The sequence below is a fragment of the Euleptes europaea genome, chromosome 15 (assembly GCF_029931775.1).
Source record: "Euleptes europaea isolate rEulEur1 chromosome 15, rEulEur1.hap1, whole genome shotgun sequence".
NCBI classification, from domain to species: Eukaryota; Metazoa; Chordata; class Lepidosauria; order Squamata; family Sphaerodactylidae; genus Euleptes; species Euleptes europaea.
In genome coordinates, this window is record NC_079326.1 from 60298945 (window position 1) to 60311991 (window position 13047).

At 43.9% G+C, this 13047-nt stretch overlaps 1 protein-coding gene across 1 annotated transcript in view; it reads right to left on the bottom strand.

Moving 5' to 3' along the window:
- The window catches only part of LRRFIP1 (LRR binding FLII interacting protein 1), a 96491-nt gene that overhangs the window by 53035 nt on the left and 30409 nt on the right, over positions 1 to 13047 (bottom strand). The gene's annotated exons all lie outside the window — the stretch shown is intronic.

Consider the following 13047-nt stretch of genomic DNA (forward strand, 5'->3'; position numbering starts at 1 on the left):
ATAGTCAAGTAGTGGGTAACAATGCAGCCATGAGAAACCATTGGGGTACTCACACAGGGTAAGCTCAGCCCCATAACCACAGAAACATTTTGCAAAGGTTTGCGAGAGACACCCTTGTGAATATCTAGAATGATAAAGATGAATTGTAAGACAGTGAGCTGACATTCTCAAATCTAATTCAGAAACTAAATTCTGGGCATTAGTGCTCAGCAGCACAAAGAGAATACAAACAAAGGATCCCGATTTTCACGCTGTGGCTGGTAAATATTTGCATTCAGTTCCAGGATCATAAGGATCATCTACCCGAGGTGAGCCCAGTACTTATGTGTGCAGAACAGGATTTGAACAGATTCCCGACCTCTTCTACTGCCATACCTTCTCCCAAACCATTTCTGAAATTACTCTGAAAACCCGCCCACACACAAATGGATAAGGGCTGGTGTCATGCACTACTGACACTTTCGAAAGGCATCTTCTGTACTTTCAATATCAACAAAGCGTTATTCACCTGGGATTGTCAAATGTTAAGCATCCTCAAGAAATTAAAAAAAAATGCTCTCAATGTACTTAGGAAAGTTCACTGCAGCTGAAGCAGCAACTGCAGAGTCATGTAGACCCTTGATTATCACTGGTCTGGTTCAAGGGGTTTTTCCTTCTATTAAACTACTTCAACTTACAATTCTGAGAAATATTTTTTTGCAGTGCCTAGATGTGCGCCCTTTGTGGCTCTTGAATTAGAAGCTGGTTATATATGGCTTACGAATTTGGTCTGGCTAGCGGCCTTTCCATTTAGAATGTGACTTCTGTTCATCAGCGATCAGAACAACCTTCTCTATAGCCTAACAACTGACCTTTATACTCAAACTTGGTTTAAACCAATGGACGAGAAGACAGCGACACTGCTGGGGTCTTTCCTCTTCCCTTTAAAAACCCACGGGGCTAAGTAAAGCTATTTATTTTATTACTTATTACTTATTTATTAGTTCAATTTAATACCCCGCTCTCCCCAGCCGAGACCAGGCTCAGAGTGGCTCACAGGGAATAATATCCCATTTAGTCAATAAAACCATTAAAACAACATTTAAAATAGCCCTGTAAAATTCTATAAACCAAATATCCTAAAATTACTTAAGGCGCCTCTTAAGTGTAAAATCAATTACAGCTAGGCGAGCAGGTGGAATCCTGCAGCAGTGAGGGGGGTTGGGGAGGCCACTGATCATATCCAGGAGACCGTAGCTGGCCTCAGCCACAAGCCTGGCGCAACGGCTCTGTTTTACCGGCCCCGTGGAACTCTTCTGAGGTCCCACAGACAGGGCCCTGGTCTCCATCAGGCGGGGGGGCGGCAGGGTCAAAAATGCCCTGGCCCTGATCACTTAGTCATGAATGACTGTGCAGAGGGGCTCTTATCTACTTGCGGTCCATCTTCTAACCTACAGCGAGAGGCACTCGCCGGTATAGATCGGCCCAGCGGCTCCTGCTACTGCAATCTCCTTCTGGCAACTTTCAACTACAAGGGCAAAGTAACTTCCCGTTGTTGTCCCCACTCTTCAGAACGGGCTGCCTTAATTATCAAAAAGAACTGGTTATACCATTGAACATAAAGTAAAGTATAGGTATTTGGTTAACTCCAAATAATTTAAATTTGTTTCAAAACGATTATAGTAAGTATATAAAAAGTATATAAAATACTTTATATAAAAGTATATAAAATACTTTTGCAGGACAATACTCAGCTCAAACCCAACCCTTTCTGACTATATATTACTCTTCCTACACCCTTGACACTGAGAGACACTGTCCTTCAGTGTTACTCCTCTGAAGATGCCTGCCACAGTTGCTGGCGAAACGTCAGGAAAGAAAATTCCAAGACCACGGTTACACAGCCCGGATAACCTACAAGAACCAATGAACTCTGACCGTGAAAGCCTTCGACAATATTTTAATTATAGTAAGGTATGGCAAAAAGTTATTACGGATCTTAAAAATTGGGAAAAATTACCTTTATCGCTATGGGGTAGAATTTCTGTGATTAAAATTATGGTATTGCCCAGGATGCTTTTTTTGTTTCAAAATTTACCTATTTTAAAAGGGACCCAAATTTTCAAAGTTTGGAAGAAAGATATTTTAAAATTTTTATGGGGTAAAGAAAGACATAGAATAGCGTATAATAATTTAATTGAACATAGAGACACAGGAGGTTTGGGGCTACCTGATTTAAGAATGTATTATGAAGCAACCTGTTTTGTATGGATTAAAAACTGGATATTATTGGAGAATCTCAAAGTATTGGAATTGGAAGGATTTAATCTACGTTTTGGGTGGCACACATATTTATGGTATGAAAAGGATAAGGTAAACAAGGAATTTAATTCTCATGTTATTAGATTTGGTTTATTTCAGATTTGGAAAAAATATAAAAGATCTTTAGAAAATATGACCTTAGGTTGCATTAACCCTGTAGAAGCATTTATGAAAAGAGGAAGTTGATTAAATTTAGATTTGAATATTTATGGAGAGATTATAGAATGCATAGAAGGAGAATGGTTCCTAAAGTCTAGAGAAGAACTTAAAATAAAGGATTGGTTTATGTATTATAAAGTAAAAGATATATTTAATAAAGATAAGATGATGGGTTTTAACAAAAATAAATCTAAGTTTGAAATAATATTGAATAAAGGAAATAAAGGTTTAATAGGAAGGATTTATAAATTATTAACAGAAGTAAATTTGGAACAAGAAAGAATTAAATTAGTCATGGTAAAATGGATGCAGGATTTAGGATATAATATTGATTTAGAAATTTGGGGAAATCTGTGGAAAAAAGAATACAAATTTACAATCACTAATGAAATAAGAGAGAATCTATATAAAATGTTCTATAGGTGGTACTTAACACCTGTGTTGTTAAGTAAAATGAAAAAAGAGGAATCAGGTCTATGCTGGAAGTGCAAGTCTGAAAAAGGAACATTTTTGCATGCCTGGTGGTTATGTACTAAAATCAAAGGTTTCTGGAGAAAAGTAGTAATAGAAACCAACAATTTGATTACTGTATATACTCGCCGAGATTTTCAGCCCAAATAAAGGGTTGAAAAAGCAGAACTCGGCTTATACGCGGGTCAATACGGTAGAGGGGGGAGGGAGGAGGGAACGGGGAACTTACCGCTGCCGTCTTTTCCCGGCCGGGAGCGACCTCCAGAGGCCCCCTGCGGCCGCAGGGAGGCCACTCCGCCGCCCCCGCGCCACTTCCCGCCGCCAGGAGCGGCCTGGGGGGGCCTCCTGCAGATGCAGGAAGGCCGCCCCCGCCGGATCCGCCGCTTCCCGCCGCCAGGAGCCCAGAAGGTAAGCCTGCGGGGCGGGGAGGGGTTATAAGCCCACCCTCGGCTTATACGCGGGTGCCTAATTTTTCTCCATTTTCAGGGAGAAATTAGGCACCTCGGCTTATACGCGGGTCGGCTTATACACGGGTATATACGGTAATTGCACATTAAAAATAGATCCTGCTTTTTGCTTACTAGGAATCCCTAAAGGGAAAATGGAAAATAGTGATATAGTCATATGCCAATATAGCTTTTCAGCAGCAAGAATTATAATTGCTAAAACCTGGAAGCAAGTAAATAAACCTTCAATCAGAGACTGGAGAAATTATGGATGTATATGCGAATGGCTAAATTAACAGATTCTTTACACGGTAAAGATATGGAAGATTTTAAAAGATCTTGGTCAAAAGCCATCGCATATTGGGACAAACTGGCGAAAATGAATTTTACTAAAATAGTTAATGAGTTATAGAGATATTGTTATTTTTTATATAGTATATTATTAATAATCAATAATTTTAATACTGTTCAAACACTTCTCCGGAAGTGAAATATAGGTGGTGGGATACATGTATTAGGGTGGGTGGTAGGTATTAAGAGTACTTTAAATTACTGTAATTTTTACTGTAACTAATATTCGAAATATTTAAAATAATTGTATGTACTCTTGCATTTTGTATTTTTGTTATTTTTCTTTTTTCGTATTTTTGTATTTTTTTAATTGTTTTTTGTGTTTTGTTTTATATTATAAAAATTATATATATATATATATATATATATATATATATATATATATATATATATATATATATATATATATATATATAAAAAAGAACGGGCTGCCTTAAGAGGCTGTAAAACCTATTAACGTTTTGGTTAACTTCCACCAAAAATGAAAAACAATTCTTTTTCAACATGTTTATCTACCATAATTTTGGGTCACATCTTTCCACTGGTTTTATGGTCTGTGGTTTGTTCTACGGGTCGTTTTAACCTGCTTTAATGTCCACCGGCTTTACTGTAATGGCTTGTTTTTATACTGATAATTTTATTATTTTAATTGTAAACCAAAACAAGCAGGACTCTGGAGAGGCAGCATAAAAATCTCACAAATAAAGAAATAAACGCTCTGGCTTTTCATTTTTGATTGTAAAGGTAACAATTTTACTTGTCTGCATTTTTCTTTTGTTAAAATGAGATCTCATAGCCACACACACCATATATTTGATCCTACAGACAAGAGATTTATACACACAGAACATACTTAAATTTTATGAACTTTCTAACCATAATATACATACAGTGAGGGGAAAAAGTATTTGATCCCCTGCTGAATTTGCCCGTTTGCTCTCTGACGAAGAAATGACCAGTCCATAATTTTAATGGTAGGTTTATTGTCGCTGTGAGTGACAGAATAACAGGAAAAACCCCAGAAACCCAGAAGACAAAAGTCAGAGATTGATGTGCATCAAAATGAGTGAAATAAGTATTTGATCCCTTTGCAAAAGATGACTTAGTACTTGGTGGCAAAACCCTTGTTGGCAATTACAGAGGTCAGACGTTTCTTGTAGGTGGCCACCAGGTTTGCACACATCTCAGGAGGTATTTTGTCCCACTCCTCTTTGCAGATCCTCTCCAAGTCAGTAAGATTTCGAGGCTGATGTGTAGCTACTCGAACCTCCAGCTCCCTCCACAGATTTTCGATGGGATTAAGGTCTGGAGACTGGCTAGGCCACTCCAGGACCTTAATGTGCTTCTTCTTGAGCCACTCCTTTGTTGCCTTGGCTGTGTGTTTTGGGTCATTGTCATGCTGGAATACCCATCCTCGGCCCATTTTCAATGCCCTGGCTGAGAGAAGGAGGTGCTCACCCAAGATTTGATGATACATGGACCAGTTCATTGTCCCTTCAATGCGGTGAAGGTGTCCTGTCCCCTTAGCAGAAAAACACCCCCAAAGCATAATATGTCCCCCTCCATGTTGGACGGTGGGGATGGTGTTCTTGGGGTCGTAGGCAGCATTCCTCCTCCTCCAAACACGGCGAGTTGAGTTGATGCCAAAGAGCTCGATTTTGGTCTCATCTGACCACAACACTTTCACCCAGTTCTCCTCTGGGTCATTCAGATGTGCATTGGCAAACTGCAGACGGGCCTGTACATGTGCTGTCTTGAGCAAGGGGACCTTGCGGGCTCTGCAGGATCTCAGTCCTGCACGGCGTAGTGTGTTACCAACTGTTTTCATGGTGACTATGGTCCCAGCTGCCCTGACATCATTGACAAGTTCCCCCCGGGTAGTTCTGGGCTGCTTCATCACCGTTCTCATGATCATTGCAACACCTCGAGACGAGATCTTGAATGGAGCTCCAGACCGAGGGAGGTTGACAGTTAGGGTTAGGGTTGTCACCTTCTCACCAAGCTGCTTGGCAATAGTCTTGTAGCCCAGTCCAGCCTTGTGCAGGTCTACAATCTTGTCCCTGACATCCTTAGACAGCTCTTTGGTCTTGGTCATGGTGGCTAGTTTGGAATCTGATGGATTGATTGCTTCTGTAGACAGCAGAACCCTAACCCTAATCTGGCTGGTTGATAGGGGATCAAATACTTATTTCACTCATTATAACGCACATCAATCTCTGACTTTTGTCTTCTGGGTTTCTGGCGGTTTTCCTGTTGTTATTCTGTCTCTCACAGCTACAATAAACCTACCATTAAAATTATGGACTGGTCATTTCTTCGTCAGAGGGCAAACGGGCAAATTTAGCAGGGGATCAAATACTTTCCCCCCCCACTGTATACATAAGTACACTATACCCTCAAATACTGCCTGAAGTTGGGACATGTTAACCCTAACTTCCACATCTTTCAGTTGAAATTAAGTGTTAGAGATTACCATGATTAAAAATAAAATGAGAACATTAACTGAGAAAAGGCTAGAGCAACAAAATAAATATCCTGTACTTTGGACCCAGGAGAACAGAATAACTACTGCCCGACCATTATGAGAAAACAAGAGTCATTGGAAAAGACAATCATGCTAGGAAGTTGAAGGCAGCAGGAAAAAGGGAAGACCCAACAAGAGATGGATTGACTCTGTAATAAAGGAAGCCACAGCCCTCAATTTGCAAGACCTGAGCAAGGCTGTTTAACAATAGGACTCGACGGCACTTAACACACACAAACACACAATCTCAAGGGCACCATTCTTAAGCAAGGTGGTTGAACAGTCCCCCCTGTCCCGCAGCAGACCCCTTGTGCTGTTGCTCCGGGTCTCCTATCCTCTAGGAGCGCCATCTTGGGAAGATCAGTGGACTGAAGCGGGAGAGGGAAGGCAGGGCAAAACTTTGTCTGGATCTAATCCACTGGATTCCTGGAAAAGGATGAACAGGCCATTTGTGCTGTAGGAGCACACGAGATTCAAATCTATTTACTTACTGACATTATGTCAAACCTGCCTTTTTCACCGGGACTCAAAATGCCTTTGGCTTTGTTTCATTTGCCCACATTCTGAAGTACAGGACGTTACTGTTGGGTGAGGTTTATTCCTCTGGCACACTTAGTGACTACCTCTTCTTTCCAGCATCCGTGCTTGGGAAAGGATGTGCTCAACCTTCTGCTTTGAGGCCATTCTTAAGTAACAGCAGATTTCAGAATGACAGGCAAGCACAACGTGATTTTCATGCATGTAGAAACGAACACATTCAGCATAGTCCTTAGGGTGCTTGTGTGTGTGTGTGTGTGTGTGTGTAAGCACGCTTCCATGGCATGAATGGGGATTCAAACCTGGGTCTCTCAGATACAGGTCCAACACTCTTAACACTACAACATCTCAGAGTTACACCAGCATAAGCTAGAGTTGGGCTGGCACAGTGCCCTGGCACCACTGCGCGGGCTCTGGCCACTAGAGCAATCCCATTGTGGCCACTGGCCGGTGGGCCACCCGGGTAAGCTTCTTGGCTGGTGTGGGCAGGGGCAGTCCCAAGGGCATGGCTAGGGTGAGCTCCCTAAGCTGCTCCAGCGTGGAAATAGCCCCAACACCAGTGAAAACTTACACCAGCAAAACCCATGATGTAGCCCCCCATAGGAGCCTATACAATGAAGAAGGCAGCGTGCACGGGGGATGGGCTGGCGAGTGGTCTGGGGTGTGTGTGTGTGTGTTGGTGGACGCGTGGCAGCTGCTGCCACGGATGCAGCAGAGGGGGGGGGGTGTCTGGAACTGTGTCCCAGCGAAACTGATGGGAATTGGGGGCAGCACCCCAGCCAGGCCAAGCTGTTCCCCCTTTGGCTGTTGGTGGGGGAGCGGAGGCAAACATAGGCCCACCTCTCTCCTCTTCCCCCATGGGGATTGGACTGGGACCCCCGGGCACTCTCTCCCAGCACTTTTCTACTGACCCATGCCTGCCTGTGAAATATTCTTTGTCTGGCCCCAGGTGTCTGGTGGTGATGCCAGATCTCTGTAAAAAAAATATAAATCAAACCCTCAAATAAGAAATAAAAAAATCAAACAAAATATAACAAAAATGGTGGTAGGTTTACTGATAAACATCTATAAAAGGTTTCCAAATATCTAAAAATATGTTCACATGCAAATGTGGTCCCTATGCCATCTGTTGAAATGCTAATAACGTTGCAAGGCCCTCAATCCATGGGATTACCGGCGGTGGGCATTTATCTTCCCAGCATGGTAATATGAGTCTTCTAGCAACAGCGAGGGGCATGGAGGGTCCATTTTTGTTGACCATCAGTTAGTCTCCAGAAAATAATGCAAGTAATTTAAAAGTACCGTATATACTCGGGAATAAGCAGACCCGAGTATAAGCCGAGGTGCCTAATTTCACCCCCAAAATGGGGAAAAAATAGGCACCCGCATATAGGCCGAGGGGGAAATGCAGCCCCTCCCCCCCCACAGGCTTACCTTAAGGCGGGCATGAGGCGGCGGCGGCCCCCTCCCTGCGCCCAGGAGGCCGCGCTGGCCGTTTCTGGCCCGCAGAAAAGGCGAGCAGGCAGGCTGGCGGCAGCACGTTTCCCCCCTCCCCCTCCCCCTCCCGTATTGACCCGCATATAAGCCGAGTTGGGCTTTTTCAGCCCTTTTTTTGGGCTGAAAAACTCGGCTTATACGCGAGTATATACGGTATGTAGGCATCCTCCAAAATCAATAATATTACAATACAAAATTGATAAGAATAATTACTTCCGCCCAAAAGGACCGAATTACTGGACAGGCCCAAAGCATATGTTGTAAAGATGTGTTATGTGAGTTACAACGCTAGTAATTAGACTTAGTCCTTTACTAAAAAGGCATTGTGGTGTCCAGCATATCCTAAACATTATTTTTAGCTGAACAAGTCGCAGCTTCAGGTCCACAGAAAAACAGAGATAAGATTTAGGGCCACATCCCGCTGCTTTGGCAAAACAGGCTAATCTAGCTCCTTATTCATTTCTGAGACTTTGCACATCATATTTATCCTTGCAGTGAGGTATCCAGTGTCTGCTGCCACACCTCCTGACGAACTCCCCTCTTGGCACAGTGGTTACCATGCTGGTCTGCGGTGTGTATGGGGGGGGGGGCGGCGGCTGTGGGTTCAAGGCCAGCCTCTGACCATTTTGATGCCAATCAGGCTCTTGCTGGAGGAGTGAGTGGGCATCCTGTCTGCGCCATGGGTGGTCATCCCCTATGGGCTAAGGGGGGGCACTCAGGCCATGTGCCTCTGTTGGGATTGTGCTACCGCTCAGTCTCCTCTCCCTCTCTGCAGACTCTCGGGGGGGGGGGGGAGCGGCATCAAGGGGCAGTATGTGTGCCACTCAATGAAGCATTATCAGCTGCCATTGCTTGACTGGTAGATGTGGCTGCTGTGCTATGGACTTCAGCACACCTGTCATGCAGTCTGTGCCTGGCACAGGGGCACACAAAGGGGTTTCCCCCTGCAGAATGGCACAGGGAACTGGCCAGCGATGTCAGAACTGCATTGGCAGCCGGCTGCCTCAGCGGCCCTCTCCACGCCGGAGAAGGGAGAACTGAGGGAGGAGCGCTCCTCCCCCCTCCGCCACGTGACCATTGGCGGCTCGCTCTCGGCCTGGGACGGAGGGGAGGGGGAGCGCTCCAGGCGCCCTGAAGCTCCTAAAAGCTTTCTGGTCAGTTCTCCGCGGCTGGCCTGCACAAGCACAGATCCCATGCAGGACTGCACAGAAACCACGAAGATGAACTGCATTGGCAGCCAGCTGCCTCAGTGGCCCTCGAGACTGTGCCGAATGTAGGGAGGAAGCGTAAAAGAACAGGGAAATTTCTGATTGTTTTAATAAATGCAGCAAGCTCCAATGCAGTGTTGTTCTGGGCTACATTTTACTTTAAGGTGGTAACAACTGCACAATCAACAAACTCAGAATTCCAGTGGGAGTAGCAGAGCGACAGGGACCCCAAGGCTACATTGTCAGTGACAAGATATGTTTCAATCCTTATATCCCTCCAACACTAGATATATGCTGCTCAAGATCACTTGATCAAGGAGCTTCTAAGGGATAAAAGGATAAAAGGGAAGTGGGAGTAGCAGGGCAAGCAAAACAGAAATGACTCGCAATAATGGATTAAAAGTACGGGCAGAAAAGCACCAGCTAGACATTAGGGAAAAAAATTACCGTAAGAGTAGTTCAGCAGTGGTGCTGGCTGTCTAGGGAGGTGGTGAGCTCCCCCTCTCTGGCAGTTTTCAGAACACCTGTCAAGGATGCTCTAGGAAATGTGCATTCCATTCATATAGGTCACTCAATGACAAACTGTACATACAGGAATAGGACAAGAAGATATTTTTGAGCCATGACACAACACGATCGATATAGTAAAGAGATTTATCATGTCTGCCCAGAGAGGCCAAGCCAGCTCTGTAGCTTCTGGCTGTTGAAGTCTCTACAAGGAAGGCTAGGAAAGACATGGAGCACAATCTTTTCAGAGTGTGGAGGCAGAGGGCTTGTTTACATGGGGATGAGTTGGATTGGTTAGATAATAGAAAGGTTACTAAATGCATACACTGCAAATGAAAGCCTTGACGAATTTTCTTTAGCTCTAAGAGCCAGCCCAAATATTTAGAAGCCAGACTCATTTTTCATTCTTCAGGGTTTCATATTTTAATTACTCAATTATTGCTACCACAAACTTAATCCTAACCTCCTCATGGTTTCTCATAACTGTACTAAAGTTACCACAACAGTATATAACTAAATATAAGGGCAACCCTTGTCTTAATTTCCAAAACAAGAAGCTACACCCTAAGTCCGTGTTGGCGAACCTGTGGGCACGCGCGGACCCGTCGCGTCTGCCTAGGGCTGTGCCGTGTTGCCGTGGTGAGGGTGCTGAGGGCGGTGCTCCTTCTCCCCAAGCCCATGCTCCCCAAGCCTGCGCTGGTGCCCTCCCTCTCCTTGCACCCGGGGCAAGCCCCTCCTCCCTCTCTCAGCTCAGCTGTTTGTCAGGGCCCCGCCCGTCTTCAGTTTGGACCAGGAGGCTGTGGCCAAGCACCTTGCCATGCCCCCCCTCTCAGCTGAGCTGCAGGGCAGCTCAGCTGTTTGTCGGGGGGGCCACCCGTCTTCAGTTTGTCTGGGGCCCCGCCCGTCTAAAAAAGCATTTAGAAAATTCTACAACATTTGCAGACAATCCTACAAGCCATCAGGAAATCTACAAGGAATTTTCTAGCATTGTAGCAGCTGCAAAGGTGAATTTTAGTAACAGATTTTTACAGTTCTGTAAGATGGAGACAACCCTGTGTTTTCTTACTTCTCTAGAAAAAGCCAAATTTGAAGAACTTGATATTTCCTGCCTACACTGTTTAGATTTAGAAAATCTGGAAATGAAGCTAATAGAAGTTCAAGAAAGCTCTATCTGGAAAAATAAATTCTATGAAACACTTGAGAAGATAGAAGGGATGCCAAAGGACAGCACAGTTAGTTCTCAAAATGAAATCCTTAAAGTGTGGAATTCTCTGCCAAATAATTTTAAGCCAATGAAAACATTTGGGATTGCTTTCCTTACTTTGTTTGGATCATCTTATGCTTGTAAGCAGCTGTTTTCAGCTTTGAATTATATCAAATCTGATACCAGAAACAGGCTAACAGATGACCTGAGTGCTGCATGTGTTGCTCTCAAACTTACAAAGTATGAGCCAAGGGTAGACAAATTATCAGCATGCACACAACAGCAAAAATCACATTAATTGTTCAAAAAATTTGACGATGTCCTCAAAGATGTCACAAAAATGGTGAATTATATCATGGCTCGTGCTCTGAATTGTTGAGTTTCAAGCACTTCTTGAGGAGGTTCAGGCACAGTATAATTGTTTACTTATGTACAATAATGTCCGGTGGCTGAGCAGAGGACGAGTCCTGGAGAGATGCATGCCAAATGCAAACTTTTACCTTTCAATAAAAAGTTGTTTGTATCATTGAAAGCTCTGTTATTGTGTTTTTCTTCTAACGCAAAATATGTGAATGTGTGAGTTGTTTTTCTGAACTAAAACCTCAGTATTCAGGTTAAATTGCCGTATTGGCACTTGGCGATAAATAAGTGGGTTTGGGGTTGCAGTTTGGGCACTCAGTCTTTAAAAGGTTTGCCATCACTGCCCTAAGTCTTCCTTAACTTCTCCCCAATTTCTCATAACCCCATTATTGTTTTAGAAAAGTCTAATTGATTTTATTATTATTAATTATTGGATATTGAATAGCTCTATTAATGAAGGTTAGTTTGAAGCTTTTATTGTAGAATCATAGAGTTGGAAGGGACCACCAGGGTCACCTAGTCCAACCCCCCGCACAATGCAGGAAATTCATAACTACCTCCCCCCCACACACCCCTAGTGACCCCTACTCCATGCCCAGAAGATGGCCAAGACACCCTCCCTCTCATCATCTGCCTAAGGTCATAGAAAATTCTTCCTAATGTCTAGACGGATTCTAACAGTTAGAACGGTTCCTCAGTGGAACAGGCTTCCTCGGGAGGTGGTAAGCTCTCCTTCCCTGGAGGTTTTTAAGAAGAGGTTAGATGGCCATCTTTCAGCAATGCTGATTTTGTGACATTGGGCAGATGATGGGAGGGAGGGCATCTTGGTCATCTTCTGGTCACTGGGGGTGTGGGGGGGAGGTAGTTGTGAGTTCCCTGCATTGTGCAGGGGGTTGGACTTGATGACTCTGGTGGTCCCTTCCAACTCTATCATTCTATTCTATGATTCTATAATCAGCATTGCTGACAGATGGCCATCTAACCTCTTCTTAAAAACCTCCAGGGAAGGAGAGCATACCACCTCCCAAGGAAGCCTGTTCCACCGAGGAACCGCTCTAACCGTTAGGAAATTCTTCCCAATGTTCCTAATGTATGTTTTAAATTCTTTTTATTTATGTGTTTCTGGGTTACTGCACAGCCCTGAGCCTGGCAGTGTCAGGGAGGAGGGTGGGAAAGTAGTGGAATAATAAAGAAACTTTTCAATGTGTTTTCACAACTTCAAGGTGAAAAGTTTGGGTTTGATGATTCCGTGGTATGTTTCCACACAGTGATGCATTTCTAACAGCTGTGCACAACTTTCTCACCTTCCCCTCCCTCTGCAATCCAAAATGCCCCCCAATGATGTTCTTAGGGGTCTACAAATAGGAAACTACTCATTTGTTAAAGCCTCCCACATCAAACATCCATATATACTGCTCAGATTTAATTTTGAGTGTTTAACAAGAACAGACAGGAAGGAGGCCTGAAAGACCAGGAAGAAGG